This window comes from Lagopus muta, chromosome 1, assembly GCF_023343835.1.
Source record: "Lagopus muta isolate bLagMut1 chromosome 1, bLagMut1 primary, whole genome shotgun sequence".
Lineage (NCBI taxonomy): Eukaryota > Metazoa > Chordata > Aves > Galliformes > Phasianidae > Lagopus > Lagopus muta.
This window is the reverse complement of record NC_064433.1, coordinates 2624574-2644339: the sequence shown is the minus strand read 5'-3', so window position 1 is coordinate 2644339 and position 19766 is coordinate 2624574. Positions and strand designations below refer to the sequence as shown.

The window sequence follows — 19766 nt, the reverse complement described above, 5'->3', positions numbered from 1 at the left end:
GGTTAACTCAAGTTCAATTAAGCTGTCATCTGAGATGAATTAATACACACTCACATCAACATGCAGAACCCTGCCAATTGATTTAGGATACTGCAACATCCTCCCAAAAGAGAAGGGTGAAATCTTGTCTCAGCCCCTCCTGACCACTTGGTCTTTGCCACCATCAATGAGATTTTCACAGCAACAATCACACTTTCGAAGGTGAATATGCCTGAAGATACTTCAAGGGCTGTCTACTCAAAACAAAAAAATGGCTGGGACTAAGTCCTGAAACTCCAAATTGCAGGCATCAGCAGACAGATGGTAGTTTGGGTACTAGATTTTGGTGTGGGGCATTATTGCTGCAGTGGCCACACAAATAGCTCATGATTGAAAATTCCTTGAAACTGAAGAATATGAGATGTTGGGGCTCTGCTCTGGATCCACGATAGTTAATAGCAAAACCAGCACAGACCTTGGCCTCAAAGACCAGATGTTTACAGTAGGAAATAAAAAAAAAAAATTAAAAAGCTATGAATTTTTACTTTTCCACTCCACTTTTCTAAATTTCTTGTACTTTGTATAATCCACTTCATTTTGTTTTTATGAGATTTGACCGTCCCTTTAAGAAGAAATTATCCTAAGAAAGAAAAATCAAGTCAAACTTTCGTGATAGGTGATGGAGGAGGAGGATGGTCATTGGCTTCCTTTTACTCCACTGAGTTACAGACACTTAAAAGGGTGCTGAGTTGGGAATTCAATCATCTTAGTTTCCCCATCACCAGAAAAAACAGGAATATCGGAATTACCTTCTGGAGTTTGCAACCACAGAGTCATTGGTGCATAGCTTAAACCATCGTATTTAAAACATATCTAGCAGCTGGGTAAATTTGAGTAATTTCACCTTCACATCCAGCCACACAGTCTCCAAGGCAAGAAAACAGTTGTGAGCAGCCTGCTTTCTAAAGGGTCACGTTGTAAACAGGCTTAGAAAGAAAGATTGCTGATTCAGTCTCCCCAGTTTCCCAATATCACTAATTACACATGCTAGCAGTCTTTGAAAATGCAAATATTACAAGTAGCATCATATTTAAAACAAAAATACTCTGAAATCCTGACTCAGCAGTCTGAGTGCATGTCAAGACAGATGAAATTTTATTCTTTTCACTATTAAACATCAGGGCTCTCCAGTATTAACCTTTAGAAGTGCAGAGCTAAAAATCACCCTACAAACCATGATTTTTTCCTTCCTCTCAAATGCTGATAGTGTTTTGGCTTTGTCTTCAATCGTGCCCAACTCATGTCTGGTACCAACAGCCAGATCCTATTATCAAGAATTTATTTTCATTTATTTGAAGGATGCATCAGAGATAGTTCTCACAGAACAAATTTCATCTGCACGTCTACAAAAACCAACCCTACAGGAATTTGATCCTACGAATTGCCTTTATCCAGTTGCTAATGGATGTTTAGCATGTGAGAATCCGTATCTTCCGAATTTTGAACATAATAAGCTTTCTGTGAGCTTTTCATATAAGAGATATCAACTGGAAGTAATTCCGAGAAGTTATTCAGCAATTGCTTGGAATAACAAAAGAGCTTGAAACAGATTTACTGCCTGTTGACAGTCTGCATGCCACGCTTGTATAGCCCCCCGCATTGACAGAAAGCTCCTGTCTTGCTGCCTTTGCTGGGCTGGGCTAGAGATACCTCAAAAAGGTAAAATAACACATGAGACAGGGAAAACTAGCCAAGCTGAACCACTGAACCCAACTATCAACTCCAGAACCAAGCATCTGGCTTATTTATTAGAGGTCCTTGTACCTCTGTAGTCTCCACTCGCTGCAAGGAGACATTCATTCTGTGACAACTGCCTCAAAAGCCAGCAAGGAAAATGCCAGCAACATTCATATATGAGCAAGCACATTGCAAGATAATTTATTTCTTCTCCTGTCTTCTGACATTGGGATTGATGGATGTTATCCTACAAGCTCACTTCTCCTATCACTCAGCACTCCTTAGTGAAAGATTTAACTGGTTTCACTCCTGCTGAGGAGTATCTTATTCCAGGACCTGGTTCCCTGGCAGTTTTGAAGTGTTACAGTGTACTGCTGGCTCTGGGAGTTTCCAGCAGGTGCACCAATGCTATTGTTTTTCAAGGATGCATTTTTGCCTCTTTGCTGTGTGACTCAGTGCTTCAGATCTGAAGTGTTTGTGGGCTTGTTGCCAGGGCACTGCTTTCAGACTGGATCCCAATTTAGTGTCCCTTGCTTTCCTGCCTCCTGCCAGCAAATGCCATTTTTCTTCTGAAAGGTCTTATAACAGCAGGTGAAAGAGGGTATAGCCTCAGCAAGATACGCATGGCAAAAGACGGGGGGGGGGGAAAGATGTAACAGGGGCCACTTCCAGTCTCAGCACCTGCTTTTTGTGTGAGTTAAGAGATCAGAGAAAATAGACCCAATGGAGTGGGTTTCATTATCACAGGGGTAGAGAGAGGAGAATGAGGAAAATGAGAGCCGTGAGACCCCCCCCCTCCCACCCCTCCTGCATGATGACTCCTCGCTGGTCCATTACGTGATCAGGAAAAGCCTCCTGTTTCCCATCAGAATGAAAACATTTTGTAATGATGGTGTGACAGAGCAAAGGCCTTCTATCAAGAAAAGGAATGACTAAATAAATAAATAAATAAATAAATCCACTTCAAAGAGAGGACAGGAGAACAAAAGCTCTCCTTTGCTGATCCACAGTTGAGCTGGGCAGAGCTTACACAAGATAAATAACGCTGACATTACAAAGCTATGGCTAATTCATTTTTTCTCCTTGTCACCACTTCGAATAATTGGCTGACACAACAAGCGTGGGGAAAAGAGGTTGGCTTTTTTTGTCTTTTTTTCCTCCCTGAGAGGTACAACTAGGATTAGACGATGTGCTACACCACTGATAAAAAGAAAGAGAATGATCCAAAACCCTCAATCTTTAATCCGGAGAGGTCAACAGCGAATAGCACAGGTGCTAGAGGATAAAGTGAGACTTGGTTGTCTCTATGGCAACTAAACCATCACTAGTGTATAGACTGACCTGGAGCCATCAAGTAAGTTTGGTTTTGTCCAAGGCACTGCGTGCCATGCACTATTATCAGTCCACTCTCCTGATCTCAGGGAGATTTTCACAACAGTGTAGAGTTTCTTTGGCAATCTCCAGCTTCTCTACCTGTGTGAATGATTTGGAATCTCAGCATTTACCCATTTGTGTAAAAGAAGTTCTGAATCTTCAGGGAATTGAATCTTTGGGGGATAGAATCACAGAATCACAGAATCGTGACAGTTGGAAAAGACCACTAAGATCTTCTGGTTCAACCATCACCACCAGCGAGAGAAAGCCTTAACATGTACCCTCACTTACTTCAAAATGAGAATGGCTAATACTGAAACTGCCATTATATACTGGCTTGGAGAGTTCAGAACACAAAATATGGGAAAGAGGATGAAAATTGGGCTCAAACACAGAGAAACCACCAGACAACAGAAAAAGTTCAGAGAGACACTATTTTAAAATATTCTTGAGGCCCAATTCTTTATTTTAGAACCTGAGGGTTTTCAGAGTAGATGACTTCAGATAGCCACTGACCTTCAGTGCTGCTTTGTCTTTCCGCAGAGAGTTTACTGAGACAACCATTGCTTCATATAGCTTCCATCCTACAGAACGAAAACTGTCTCCAAGTAATGAAGAAGAAATATACTATCTATCAAAGACCACTTCTTTTCTCCAATTGTGAAAAAATTGTCCCTTCTTTTAAAGATTTAATCTTCTACCTTTGAGACCATCCTATCAGCAAATACTATCCACTAAGCACCTAATTTCCTTCATTTCATTAATGCCATGAACCAGTTAAACATGAAGTCTGTGGGGAAGAACATTTGTTTGGTTGTTTTTCATCAGGTAGAGCCTTACACTGAAAATCTGGTTGGAATCTAAAGAGGTGACCATACATATAAAGTTAAAGACCTGCTTATCTTAGCAATCTATCCAAAATGCAACAAAAAGCTATTATTAGTCTAGTTGCAATAGTACTTTCCAGCAGTGCTACGTTTAATGCCCCTTAAAAAGTGTGGGCACACAAAGGGATGCTGTTTGTTCGAGAGCACCAGTGCATGGTGGCAGCCCTTGGAAATATGGGGCGTGCTCAGTGCTGAGCTCAGGCTGAGTACTTGGGTCCTTCAGCCATGGGACACTTGAGATCACTGGGACACCCAGCCCAGGCCATGACAAGCTGTGAGCCATCCTGAGACTCTGCTCTGTTGGGTCAGTACCGAGCCCACAGACTTCTGCTTGCGATGGCCACAATCACATTGACTAGGCTGGAGTGAGTATAGGTTGGCTCTAAAGCTCACCCTAAATTCATGAATAATTAAGATTACTTGTGAGTACTCAGGTTATTATAGAATATTCAAAGCCTCAAAATAGCAAAATGCCAAAAGGTGTGTAGTCTTGATTTCCAGACTGTTGAATGGGATCAGACCCATACCAAGTCCCAGCCTCGACCTTGTCATCACCTTGCCAGCCAATATCAGTTATAGATATATATATATATATATAAAAATCAGGTATGAGGAGGTGGTGCTTGGTTTGAAGGGCAGTTTCCAGAGGTCAGTGAGCAACTCTTCAGATGTTTGTCAGGACAGATCTCTACCTGGCCAGGCTTCCTAACCAGTTTTCCCTAGTATTGACCCAACAGGAGAGCAAGCAACAGAGGGAAAAAATCTTCTATTTCAAAACCTTCCCAGGGAAAGACTGGCTTTAAAAGAGGGCAGTGGCACGCTGCAAACACTGAAGAAACAGAAGTATTTTGATGTGAAGTTGAAGTCACTATCCCCAAAGGACACTGCAGGGAGAACGATGGTGAGAAGACAGAAGATGACCGAGGCAGTTTGTCCCTCTGCACCTTTTCTCCATACAGAGCAGTTCAGTAGTGCAGGACTGGACTCTTCGTCATCAGGGAGAGCTCTCTGCCCATCCCTGTGCCACTGTACTCAGATGAGAACTCCTTCCCTCCAATGCTGTGCTTTCCCTTCCCTCTGTTTTGGCTGACTCTTTCTGCAGCTATGTAATAAACAGCACAGGTACGTACTACTGAGAAAAACCCAGAGTTGTTCTGTCCCCAAATGAAGATGGGTTGCCTTCTGCATCATCTGCAAGGCAAAAACTTGCTGAGCACAGGATGACTGTTTCAGATTGCAGGTGCTGCTGAAACAACCAGACAGGGTGGATTCAGCAACAACATCCATTTCTGGAAAGCCTTACTATTCACTGGAGAATGAGATATGTTCCTGTGAGATTAGCCTGTTTCAATAGGAACACCACCATAACCTTATGGTAGTATAAATCAGTGCACTGATTCTTATGTGATTTTTTTCTGACTTCCATCAGCTAAGCATTCAGCTACACCAGGAAATGTGGTGGAGTCACCATCTCTGGAGATGTTCAAGAAAAGGGTAGACATGGCACTGAGGGACGTTGTTTAGAGGGCATGGTGGGGATGGGATGGTGGTTGGACTAGGTGGCCTTAGTGATCTTTTCCAATCTTAACAATTCTAAATTTGGAACAGAGAAGTACAAGGTGAGAGCACATACATTAACAAAATGGTGATGCTAAACAAAGCTTGAACAACACGAGGATGAACATGCACTTTCCTAACAAGTGAAGTTCCTGATGCGCTGCTTTGGAAATAAATCCATTACCCCTCTCTCTCCCTTTATAACTCTATTTTTCCTTGATAAGTGAGAGCTATTTCAGAAAGTTCAGAAAGCTCTCAGGAAGTTTATAAAGTAGTTTCTACAGACGAGTATTCTTGTCCTCTATGCAACAAGATGATTGAGTCATCATGAGCTTAAATGTTCAGAGTAAAGACAGAGCCATGAAAAACTTGAAAAGAACTCTGATCAGCTTCACTACGCACAAAAGTCACATTTTTTTTTACTAGCATTTAGGTATTTCCAGGATAATAATTAAATATGACACATAGAATCATAAAATATCCTGAGTTCAAAGGGACCCATAAGGTCTTTTGTCTCTGCAGCCTTTCAGTACCTAAAGGGAGCCGATAAACAGGAGGGGAGTCAACTATTTGAAAGGGTAGATAACAGCAGGACAAGGGGAAATGGTTTTAAGTTAAAGAAGGAAAGATTTAGGCTGGATGTTAGGGGGAAGTTCTTTAATATGGGAGTGATGAGGTGCTGGAACAGGCTGCCCACAGAGCTTGTTGGATGCTCCGTCCCTGGAGGTGTTCAAGGCCAGGTTGGATGAGGCCCTGGAACAGGCTGCCCAAAGAGCTTGTGGATGCTCCATCCCTGGAGGTGTTCAAGGCCAGGTTGGATGGGGCCCTGGGCAGCCTTTAATGTGGAGGTTGGTGGTCCTGCATGTGGCAGGGGGGTTGGAGATTCACGATCCTTGAGGTCCCTTCCAACCCTGGCCATTCTGTGACTGTGTGTGATTCTGCGACCGCTGAGTCTAACTCCTGGCTACACACAGCACAACCATATATATGCAGACCCAGACCCTTGGATTTGAGAATTTCTACTTCTCCTATCCTCTTGTCCATGGATCTAAAGACATCTTTAGATGCAAGAAAAACTGTAAAATGTATTTGTCTAGAGCACTCAGAATGGGCAAAGAGAGAAATGGAACTGCCGACTAGTGGGCCAGAGAGCGGAAGTGCTGTGTTTGGCAAACTGATGCTTTTCCTTGCATTTATCTGCTGAGGATGCACAAGTTTGGGGTGTCAGAATGAATTCATTAGGGGGATAGAGGAATATTCAACAGGGATGAATGGCAGTGCAACTAAATCATGTGCTTCTCAAGACCTGACTTGAAATTATCATCAATAGGGAAGAGCACTTGGCTTTGGGGTGGCTTTTGCCCAGCTCTTCCTATCCCTGCTGCCTCCACCCCCCTCATCCCAAATGCCCACTTTCAGGCATCCATCCCCCACCCCTCCTCCTTCTGCCCCCGTCCCCAAAGGATGGATGAGCTTTGCCAGAGCAATCTGGCCATTGCTGGAGAAACTGCTCAAAGCCGGCAGCCGGAGCGAGCACAGCAATCGATTGGACACGGGACATTACGGGTCTGCCAGCGCAGCCAAGGCAAGAAAGTGGCAGCTTTGTGAGGCTGAGCACACGTGTGGATTACAGCGTTAACAAAGCTCCCTGAACCGATCAGCCTACCCCTAGGTGGATGGGGGACCAGGCTGGGATGGGGAGCGAAGGGGATAAAGGAGCAGCAGCATGAAGTCGCCTTCCTCCCCTTTACAAAAGAGCATCGCGAATGAGAAGTCCCAGAGACACAAACAGCCGTGTGGGACCGTGGAGCTGTTGCACTTCTCTTCAGGGCTCTGGGCCAAATTTCAGTTTGTTTGATGCCAAAAGAGTAACCCAAGAATGAATTGGAGCTGATGGAGAGAGTTTATTGACTTCAGCTCAAGCAAGAGAGCGGAGTCGTGCCAGCTGGGGTGCCAGACTGTGGGACTCAAAGGGGCTTAGGCACCTAAACCCATTAGGTGCTCCAAAAAATGTGCCCTCTCTGATTCAAGGGTCGAAACAGTCTATTTTCTTTTTGACGACAGCTTTGAGGACCTCTGTTTACCATTGTCCTTAATGAAAAAATAACGGTAACAACTTGCAAGTACAAAGGACCTTTTATGTTTCTGATGATGCTTTTATCTCAATGTGTTTTAGTAAGTGCTGTATCAAAATCACTCCGCCCACCACCAAAAATCAGTCATCTACAGACTGCAGAGAAGCAGCTGTTTAACAGTGTGCAATAAAGCTGAACAGCAGTTCAGGACAGTGAGGGAAGGAGAGCTGTGTACGGAACTGAAGCTGACATCCTCCTGCAAATCAGATGGGCTGAGCAAATAGTTCAGCAGCAAGAAGCACACCCAAACGTTCAGCAACTTGGGGAAAAAAAAGTGTTGTTTTGACCACAGGCTGAGCCCATGTTCTTGTATGGACTTTGAGGTGATGCTCCTCCTCTTCTGGTTCCAAACCATAGAATTGTTATGATTGAAGAAGACCACTATGATCATCTAGTCCAGCCACTGGCCCACTAAGCATGTCACTCAGTGCCACATCACTCCTTGTGCTGAACACCTCCAGGGATGGTGACTACACCATCTCCCTGGGCAGCCTGTTCCAGTGCATTGCCACTCTTCCTCAAAAGAAATTTTTCCTAATATTCCTGGCTGCTGCCCACTACAAGCCCTGCTCATGAACACAGGTGGGAGCACATCCTTACCATGTGGCCACGTACTGCCTGCACAACTCACGTCACGGAGATGAGCAGATCCCTGCCAAACAAGCCTCTCTATAGCATCTCCAGGCTGACTACTGTCTGAGCATTTGGTCTTAATGTGCCAACAACACTGTTCAGGAACAGGAACTGTTAAAGTGGAAGCACCAGAAACTACAGACTTTCAAGGAAGGTCGTATTCAGCACTGGGACAGAGTGATATCCAAGGTGATGCTGTTGTCCACATTTAATAAGGAAGGTCAAGCACAGAAAACCTAAAAGAAAAACCAGATGCTTTGCAGGCTGCTGTTCGCTGCTTTGCATTACAGATGCCAATCTGAGATGCCTTTAGAAAAACCTTCCATGGCCAAGCAATGAAGCGGCTGGAAAAGAGGCAACCTGCTGAGGTGTGCTGCCTCCTGTCCACACTTTGGAGAAAACCTTTTCTTTCCTAAAATGGAGAGCAAGCATGTGGAGCCCTGTCTGAAAATAAAAAGGGGCCAATTCCCTCATATTAAGCCTGTTATTAAGCTCAGAATCAAATTAAACCACAGGGCTTTTCACTAGCAAAGTGCTATTTTAAGGCTTATTAGACTATATTAGGATTGGCATAAATTTCCACTGACATAATATAGGCCTTTAATTGGATTTAAGGGCGAGGAGGCTGCATTAAACTAAAATCAGTCCTCACAGGGGGAAATTGGGTATTCTCCTCACAACTCCTCTGCTTTCCCTTGGCACGAATCCCAAGCAGCCAAGCAGGCTGGGTAACCCATTCAAATCCAGATGCAATTGCTTATAGTCTCCTATATCAATCTGATAAGCAAGCTGGCTGCCAAAACGTACTACACACTTACCAATGCTTGTTAGCCAAAGCCCCACTGCTGTGGCCAGACCTCTGGTTCTCTTGCAACTCAAGCACAAATGGCATTTTCTTGGACATGAGCTGCCTACTACACTCTGTACACCGTATTTGCCCGCAAAAGGTTACAACAACAAAACCTCAAAGCCAAGACCTTGACTTAACCTTCAAAGAGCAGAGAGCATCAGAGCCACAGGCAATAAAGAAAACATAACCCCACTGCTCCTCCTGTGCTGGAGATGGGAGTCAGAAGGCACTTCTACGACCCGTACCTTTTCACACATACCCTGATTAGACACGGAAGGCTTTCGGGGGCTCAGAGGTCAGGGGCTCTCAGCTCTCTCCATGTCACAGCCATGTACAATTCCTCCCCTCCCAGAGAAGCAGAGACCAGACCTGAGACATTCATAAACAGGTCTTGTGCTCATGTCATACAGCACTGGGGTATCAATAACCCTGCACGTGGTAGGGAGTTGGAACTAGATGATCTTTGAGGTCCCCTTCAGCCCAAGACTTCCCATGAAGTCGTTTTTTGTGTTTACCAGTCCTCATGTCATTCTCCACTGAAGGAGAAGAGCTACTATGCGAGCTGGTAATTTTTCATAGCACTTTTTTTTGAGTGTTTCTCTAATATTTCCCATTTCACAGGAGATAAGGAGAGAGGAAACAAAACCCACTTAAATACTGAATGGGGCACACTGCATCTCAGGTTTAATGAAGGTAGAGATTCAGTGATCGTTCATCCTGTACCTTAGCGATGTCTCTTATTTGGCATGCAATGTGCCATGGTTGACTTCCAGTAATAAAGCTCTGTCAAGACTCACCCATGCTCTTCCATAGCCCCACAAACATAGGGCCCAAACTTTCTACCATGCTGAAGTTACCTTTGTATCTGGTACTTGATGTTTCCAGCTCACATGACGCCAATGGCTGGACTAAATGACCTTAGTGGTCATTTTCAACCTCTATGATTCTATGATTCGTTATATTGTGACACACATTTCTCATACAAATGCAGCCTCTTAATATATCAACACCTTCACATCTGTCTGTGTCAAGGTTGAGGCTCTAACCATCTACATACTCTAAGTGGAAGCATTTTAAACCCAAGAAATCACAAAGTTGCCTTTGTCTCATGGCTTTTCTGGGAAGCTCCTTGGAGGTCCACTTTATTCCCATGGTCACAGAACTTATTTTCTCTCTCAACTCTTTTCTCTCCCAGCCCAAGGCTTCCTATGTCATGGGGGACCCTGTGAAAATATTCCCTACTGAACATACCAGGTCCTGTAGATCTCACGTACACATGGCCGTCATTAGCAGAAAGTTGAAAAAGCAAAGACTTTGCTGCTACTTTTAGCAGAAAACTTCAAAGGATTCCGAAAATTTTAGCAGAAATTGTGGTATGGCACTTTCCACGTGCGGGTGCACATTGGGGGGAGTGTGCACTTATTAGTGTGTGTGTGGTGAGATCTGATATGTCACAGCTTTGCAGCTGCATCCCATTAGCACAAGCATTTAGCTGCCCAATACGGCGATATTTTTCATCCAATGAAAAGAGAAAAAACCTTTATCCCTTTTGTGATAGTTTTGAGATTACTTCAAGCTGTATCTTTGAAGCTCAGACAGGCCAAATGGGGTTGATAGTTTCATGGTGGCAATGTACCCCAGCAAGAGTTTATGACTTCCAAGCAGTCTCAAACCTCCTGCTGTGCTGCCACATCCCTTGCAAGTGACCACAGTGGTGTATCCATGAAATCCTGGCGCTCTGATACTCATGCAACTCCATCTGAAGTGTTGGGGATGCCAGCCACGCAGGGATGACTTGGCAGGAGAAAAGCTTGAGCTGGACAAATAGCTTTGATTATACTGAGATCTCAATATTCAAGCAAAACTTTAACCATATCTATTTGAAAAGCTCATATGACTTCATTGTGCAGTCCCCGAGGGAGCACAACTAAATCTGGGAACCTCATAGTGCTGCTGAATATCAGGAGTGATGCCAGCTTTGCTGGCTGCAATTCAGCAAGAATTGAGACCCAGAGATCTACCTAAGCAGATCTCCCATATTCATTTACCTTGCCTCCAACCAACAAAGCAGTCTTTGTAACACAGATATCATGGAAATCATGCACTTGCTTTGGGGTTTTTTTCTTGGTGGTTGTCAGAATCTCTTTTTGCTTCAGCTGAGACTGAGAAAAGTCAGTTTGGGAAGTTGAGGAGATTTTTGTGACAAGGGGAGCTTTGCAGATAAGCCACACTGAATGGGCCCCAAATGCTTTAAAGCTATTTCTGCAATGTCTGCGCTCTCAAATGAGACTTCTCTGAAACACATCACGGAAGGACAGTCCCACACCTTCTGGACTCAGTGAGAAATGGGTGATCAGAATGAGAAAAATAAGTGCAAGACTGGAAGCAAGGAGGAGCTGGCTCCTTGGGGCTTTCCTGCTTAAAATGTTCCATGTGACTCTGCACTTTCTGGCTCCAGATGGGACCCAAATACCAACGGATCAGGGAAAATGCTGTTCTCATGATATTTCTGAAGTAGCCGAAGTCAGGGAAATTCTAGACAGAAGATGGATTTTCCAGCTGTAAAGAAACTAGGTCAAAGATTTGAACTTTTGGATGCTTAGCTGTGCTAAACATACTACAGTGCTCTGCTGCTGTGCACTCCTCATCACTGCCAGCTCTGCCAGGACTGCTCTAGTCCCATCAGAAAGCTAAACCAAGAATGGGGAGATGGTTTTCCAGTCCTACTGCTCTAACCCACAGCTTTGGGAGATGCCTGACAAATGTGTTTCTCTCCTGTCCCCAGACATATAATCTTAAGACCTTTCTCAAGACTATTTTGTAGCAGTTGACTTCTACCTTAGCAATTTTTTTTGCAAGCACCAAAAAAAATCATTGGCTGAATATTAAGAAACATTTCTCTCAGTCTGAGGGCAGGTCCCTTCAGGGATATAGGAGAAGTCCCATTGCTTGAGGCGTTTAGAGTTAGACTGGCCAAAGCTCCTGGGAGTCTCCATGGGGAGACAATCTTGCCCCCGCCGATGGTGAAGGCACCAGACCTAATGAGCCTTCTCTCTGTCTGATTTCTCTGATCCTCTGATTAAAGTGTGTTCATATCATTTGCATATGAATTTGCTTTTATCCAGCCCCCGATGCCAAAACATGTAGGCAGGCAATTCAGGAGATGATGTGTTTATGTAACTGTAAACTAGGTTTATAGCAGTTTAATTAGTAATATTAATAATGTCACCTAAGCTTAATGATACCAATTATAACACAGTAAATATTGCTTATTGGATTACAAGTAGCAATGTTGAAAGATGAACTTTCATGCTCGGTCAAACTTTCAAAACATATTATTTAACAAGAGAGATAAGACAGTTTACTTTTTACATGTGGGTAGCTCTTTTAATCTCAAAAAAGGATAATTACTGCAAATAAATATTTGCGGATGGGAGACGCTGTCCCGTTTGATGTATCATCATCTTTTCTCTCCCCAGTTTTGCTTCCACACCGAGGTGCTATAGTGGGTTTTCCAGCTGCACCAAGTGGAAATCACCTTTCTGATGCCCTAAACAGGTGATTATGAGTTGCTGTGAGTCACAAAGAAAGAGAAAGGCTTAGATATCTTCAAGAGAGGAAAGCCAAGGTTACATTAATCTGATTATCATTTTCTGCATCCTTTGAGGTACTGCATATGCAAAAGAGGCAGAGTTAGGAAAGACCCATTAGGTCATCTGGGACCGATCTTTTATACGACTTCCACTTTGACCCCAAGGCATCTAATGAAGGTGGCAGATGGAAACAGTTAAGACAACTGAGCGCTGTTCAAATTCCTATCACTACCACAGCCCCAGCTCTGCCCTCACCAAGCGAGATTATCCTTGGCAGCATCCTGCCTCTCAGAGCTGCACAGTTGCTCCTTGGTATTTTCTGGGCTTGGTAAATATGTTGCATTCCTCGTTCCTATGGTTAGTGGACTAATACAGTCTGGACTTCCACCATTTGGGTACTGTCAGTGATTTGGACAGGATTTGGATTTGATGATCCTTATGAGTTCATTCCAACTTGGGATATTCTGTGGTTCTATGAGTTATATTAACACCTCAGTGTTAATGAAAGTGGAATGGACTGCCCAGAGAGGTGGTGGAGTCACCGACCCTGGGGGTGTTCAAGGAAAGACTGGATGTTGTTGTTGAGGGACATGGTTTAGTGGGAGCTATTGGGAATAGGTGAGTGGTTGGACTGGATGATCTTTTAGGTCTTTTCCAACCTTGGTGATTCTGTGATTCTATGATTCTATGATTCTATAAAGTATTTAAGAACTGCTATTTAAGACTGTGAAGATCGGGAACGTGAGAAATCATTAAAGAGGGAGGGAACACAAACTGCTAGCTAATGCAGAAAACCAGGAGAACTCTGAGTGTTGAGTTTTGGGCCCCTCACTAGGAAGGCATTAGTACCCTGAAGCATCTCCAGGGAAGGGCAATGAAGCTGTGAAAGATCTAGAGCACAAGTCTTACAGGGAGTGGCTGAGGAACTGGGATTGTTCAGTCTGGAGAAAAGAAGGCTCAGAGGAGATTTTATTGCTCCCTACAACTGTCTGAAAGGAGGTTGTGGTGAGCTGGGGGTCAGCCTCTTCTCCCAGGTTACAGCAATAGGAAATGAGGAATAGGACATGAGGGAATAGGCTCAAGTTGAGCCACGGAAGGCTCAAGTTGGATATCAGAAGAAATTTCTTCTCAGAAAGAGCAGTGATGCATTGAACAGGCTGACCAGGGAGATGGTAGAGTCACCATCCTTGGAGGTGTTTGAGAAAAGTGGAGATGTGGCACTGGAGGACACTGGTTCAGCACAATGACGCTGAGTTGACAGTTGGACTAGATGATCTTAAAGATCTTTCCCAATCTTAATGATTCTATGATTCTATATTAACAGGGACAAGATCCTTATTCTACAAAATGATGTAATAGAAGCAGATTTGCTGCATCCCAACTAGGTTTCCCCTATTCTTTCTTCCTAAACATGGATTTAGTAGGTCTGTCTATAAAAGTCAAAGAAAACTTGAGTTTCCAGCATGGAGCCACTCCTCAGACTGTCTACAGAAGCAGTCCAGTGTCATCTTCCTCCTGTCTCTTTAGTCCTTTCTGATCACTCTCTTCCCCCAAGAGCTTTCACATTTGTTCTCCTTACCTCCATCAGTGCCTCGCGTGGTGCCCAGTTAAGTAACTACAGCAGTCTTCACTCCCACTTGTCCTATGGAATCCCACTTGTCTTATGGAAACAGGGGCTTTTTCAACAGCAGTTCAATGATGCTATCCCCCAGGAGGGGTGAGAGGGGAAGGGGAATCCAACATGAGATCTGCTGCCGTTATAGTGATTACAGTACTGGTGAACCAGCAGCTTCCAGGCCTAGTTGGAAACCATGCCTTCGGGTCACTGCTTAAGATAAGATATTGTACATCACCTTCAGGAAGTGCTTTTCTACTTCCAGTGATCACACAAAAAGCAGAGGTTACTGCTGTGCCAAAGATGACAGCTTTCAGAAGTCTAAAATAAGAAGATGGGAATCCCAGCGTTAAAGCCACCTCTATGAAAGCCAGCAGGTCCTGCAAGGAAGCCAGGCAATGAGCAGACCTCCCATGTCTGCCTTCCTATGGCAATGGCTACACAATATATCTGACATTTTTCTCTCTCTGATTAGTGGGTTTTTGATCTTGCCTGTGCAAAGGTGTAGAGTGAAGGAAGAAGGAGAGGAGCAGGAAGGTCTGTGAAGGAGTAGATAGGGGTGAGGGAGGAAAGGGAGTGAATATGTCTCTATCTACAGTCTCAACACATAATTTACAAAAAGGGGCAACTCATCATAAATAACCCAAAGCTCCTGGGAACAGTGACCTAATCAAGATGTATAATTGCATGTCTTATCTAAATGAAAGCATCATTTCAGAAATGATAATGTGCATCACCGTGGATTCAATTGCTATAGAGTTCAGCACTGAAGGGTAATTACAATGTTTAACAAATATATTCTCTTTGGGGGCCTGCAGTTAAAGATATCATGTCCTGGTTTCCCTTCATGCTTCATCCCTTCTACCAAATTATGAGGGTTTCCAAAATAACACTCCTTTATATAATTCCTCATTGATTTTCCGATTTTTTTTCCATTGTTCTGTCCAGAATGGCTTTTACAATGACAAGAGGCAGAGACAAAAAGTTACTTAACAAATTAAGGAGAAAAGCAGATCCTAAAAGAGAGGAAATCAATCCACCTCCATGCTTGCTTGGCATCATCCCGCACAGCTACTGCCACAGAGATCTGACAAGTTAGATTCTGCCACCAGGCTCCAACCACCCTGCAAGAAAGCACATTCTCCTCTCTAACAAACCCTGCTGACTGAATATTCATACGATTCTTCCAAATCCTTCTTGGCAATTTTCTCCCTTTCCTTCTACTCCTACCAAGATGAATTGCACTTGTCCCTTACAGGAGAAAATAAGCATAAGATAGCACCAGGATGTTACCGTACATAACTGATGTGCTACACTCGACATGATGAAACTCTGACACAAAAAGGTATGCACATTATATCTATGCAGAAAGGCAATATATGATAAGCAGAGGAATGAAAAAGCTTCCCAACAGGAGATGCTAAGTGGACCAGTACCTTTTAGCCTGGAGAAGAGGGAACTGATGAGGTGTCTGTAAAAACACAGATCAGAAAAGGAGAAATGCAAACAGCTGTTCCCTTCCCAGAATGCAAGAGCAGGCAAAGCAGCATTAGCAGGCAGAGGATTTAAGGTGAAAGAAGGGAAGTACTTTTTCATACAGTATATAATTAAATTAGATAACTGGTTGGGGCAGGATGTCAGGCGGGCCAAAAAATATGAAGTAAAAAAAAAAAATAATTAAATGGAAGAGCTTGAAGGAGGATGGGTCCATTAAGAGCAATTCAACACTATTCAGGATATAACCTTCACCTCAGGAAGACCCTACACCGCTATCTGCTGGAAGATCGGAGGATATTCAGGACAAGGATTATTCAGCACACGCTGCTTTCCATGAGCATCTCCAGCTCCAGCCAGCACACTGCTCCATTGACAGCCAACTGAATGCGAGCCAGCAGTGTGCTCAGGTGGCCATGAAGGCTGATGGCATCCTGGCTTGTATCAGAAATAGTGCAGCCAGCAGGAGCAGGGAGGTGATTTTCCCCTTGTACCTGGCATTGGTCAGAGCACACCTCGAAGATTATGCTTGGTTTTGAGTCCCTCACTGTAAGAAGGATATTGAGTTGCTCAAGTGTGTGCAGAGAAGAGTAACAAAGCTGGGGAAGAGACTGGAAAACAAGAGTTACGAGCAGCGATGGAAAGAACTGGGGTTATTTAATCCACAGAAGAGGAGGATGAGGGGAAACCTCACATCTCTACAACTATCTGAAAGGAGACTGCAGCAGGGAGGTAACAAGTGATAGGCTGCAAGTTGCACCAGGAGAGGTTTAGACTGGATATTAGGAAGAATTCCTTCGTAGAGAGAGTGTTCAATCATTGGAAGAGACTGCCCAAGGTAATGAAAGAGCTCCCATTCCTGAGTGTATTTAAAAGACGTGTGGATGTGGCACTAAAGGATGCGGCTTAGTGGTGGAACTCAGTAAGTCAGATGGTTGGACTTGATGATTTTAAGATCTTTTCCAATCATCAAGCTCTATAAGATGTAGTTCAGTTTATGCACATCAGCTGCTCAACAATGATGTGTTTTGGCCTTTTCAGAAGAAGGTTTAATTGCTAAGAAAGGCTCAGAGACACAAGCAAAACCAACTATTGCATGGTGAGGGCATAGGAAATATCTTACAAACACGCTGCTTCATTGAGCCTGTTTGCCATGGATGCAGTGGCCAAGAAAGAAAGTAGCCCCAAGAAGTGGCTGTGCTGGGAGTGGGATTGTTATGGTGGGAAGGAGCTCTCACCACTGCTGTGGGAAATGACAAGCCTGCAGAACAAAACGTTTTCATTCATTTATTTTTTATTATATTTTTTGGTCATTCATGATGGATGAATTCAGCAGGACAGACAATCTGGTTTAGAGGCAGATCCATCAGCTGCAAAATAGCTGATCCTGCTTTCAGTTATTAGCTAGGAAAATAAAATTGAGCTAGCCCTGTATTCTTTAATCTTCTTTAAACTCACATAAATAAAAAAGGAAGAAAAAAAAAAAGTGGCAGAGAGAGACAGAAAGACAGAAAGAGAGAGGAAAAGAGAGAGGGGAACTTGGTTAGAAGAGTAATTTTTGTGTTGTCTCAAGCAATGTGATTAAAGCTGTGGTGCCTAAATCAAAGATACTAAGAGGAACCTCAAAAAAAGGACTGAAAACAATTTTGTGTGCTGCCATCTTTTCACTTGCCTGCGTTTCATTATATATAAAGTTTTATTTCATCTTTTGATCTTTGAAAGTAAAGAAGCAAGAGGGAGGTGGGAAAAAAAAAAAAATTGACACCAATCTTATTTGCTTCCTTCTCCTTGCCTGCATCGATAACTCAATTGGATCAGAAGTAAAGTGCAAGCAGAAATGAACTGAGCACAACCACCAAATGAAAACCAAATGCTAGATTGCAAAAGCAATATTTCCAATAACGTGAAATTACTGGGCAGACTTTCCTCCCTTCCCCCCGACATGCTGCAGCCAGGCTGCTGTGGAGCCCAATGCAAACTTTATCTGCTTACAGGGGGAACAGAGACACTGCTTCTAAGCAAACCTGAAGCTGCATTTACTGGTAAAAGACCAGCATCTGCTGTGGAAAACCAGAGCAATTTATGCTGAATATAAAGCTTCGATCACAGACTGCCTGATATGTATGGAAGTAGTAAGGGTTCATGAAACTGCCTGCATTCACAGCTCAGATGCCACTTGTACTGGATGAGTCACAGCACTCTTCTTCACATACATCTGTCCCCAAAGCAGGAATCACAACAGACACATCTTTATTACATTTCTAGAGAGCAAAGGTGGGGAATCTGAATCTGAAAGTGTTTAGCCCTGATTCAGCTTGCACAAAATAATAATAATAATAATAATAATAATAATAAAAACAGCAACAATAATTATTTCAACATCTCTCACTTTGCTTCCCATAGCATAGTAATGGATGTCACAGTAGATCCTCATGTGAGAATGGCTTCTCAAAACCAAGACTTGCAGCCCTGCACAAAGAGTTAACCCACTGCAAACCATCTGCTATTTGTATATGGTTCCCTGCCCTGGTAGGAAGGCTGTACTGGGACAAGAGTAACTGGTGAAGCACAAAGTTGTTGAGAGTCACTCTTTACCTCAACCCTATCCCCCCATGGCTGCTATAACCTGTCCTCTCTCCTACTTCTGCAGCTTCTGCTTCTAAGATTTGTGCTTGCTAACTTGCATCTGCTAGCCATATATATGACCCACAGGTCTGCTCATATCTTGTCTAAACTTTGAATGACAAATTGAATGGTAATTCAGCGGGAGGACCTTATGCACTCAAGGACCTGCTTATCCAGTGGGCTGTATGAATATGCCCACCTTCAGGTTACCTACTTCAGGAAGACAAGCATCCATAAATCACTAAGACTGAAAAGACCGCTAAGATCATCCAATCCAACCATCAACCTATTCCCTCAGTGCCCACTAAACCATGTCCCTCAGTGCCACATCTACAGCTTGTTCCAATGCATTACCACTCTTTCTGAGAGGAGATATCCAATCTGAACCTTCCCTGGCCCACGCTGACGTCATTACGTCCCATCCTCTAAGTGCAAAGCTGAACACTGCAGAAGCAAAACAAAAGTCTGTTTCACCAAATACGCATATTTTCCACACACAGTGGAAAAAAGGAGGCACAGTGAAGAAGAATATTCACATATTCATATCGCCTGCACAGGAATATATCTTACCTACGCCATGAGATACTCAGGATCCATCAATATCCAGCAAGAAACCCACAAGGTATGTTTGCCTCTACATGACCCAAGGTCTGAAATAACAACTATAACTTCCATATAACAGGCAAGGGGGGGGGGGGGGGGGGCACAGACTGTCTTTGGGTTTCTGGTTCTAATAGTGAGCTATCGTATGGATTACTGTACCAAAGCCCATCCAACACTGTGGACAGCAAGCCTGCTGTTTGCACATGGCAAATATTATGTGATAAGAGCCCATCTACTTTTCAAGCTGAGAACTGGAAGGATTGGAAGGCTTAAATGCTGGATTATTAAGCAGTGATTTTTCCCTCCTAGATGGTGCTGGGTTTGGGTAACGCCTGGGCAATACGTCTGTGTGTGGGTTGTGAATTGTTTGTACATGCGTATGTGTAGGGAGGGACGTCAGTGGGAGGAATTCATTAGCATTTCGGTTGTTACATATTTATGCTCTGAAATGAGCACGTGGAACAAAGAGAAAACACATCGGGGAGCCCCGCTTTGCAAAAAGGCCTCTGACATTCACAGCTGTTCAGTACGCTGGTGGCCAAACATGGCCAAACTGCCATTCCTCAGGTCTCACCAGTCCAAATCATGAGCAGAGAGAAACTCTTCACCCACCACCACCTTTATATGGCTCACCACCCATATAATGCTGCTACCCTAAGTAGCTGCTATATTTTTCCCACTGCT

The 19766-nt window shown here is 43.6% G+C and overlaps 1 protein-coding gene across 9 annotated transcripts in view; it reads right to left on the bottom strand.

The window, feature by feature from the left end:
* PLXNA4 (plexin A4) overlaps window positions 1-19766 on the bottom strand; it is a 446249-nt gene that overhangs the window by 263802 nt on the left and 162681 nt on the right. The window lies entirely within an intron of this gene.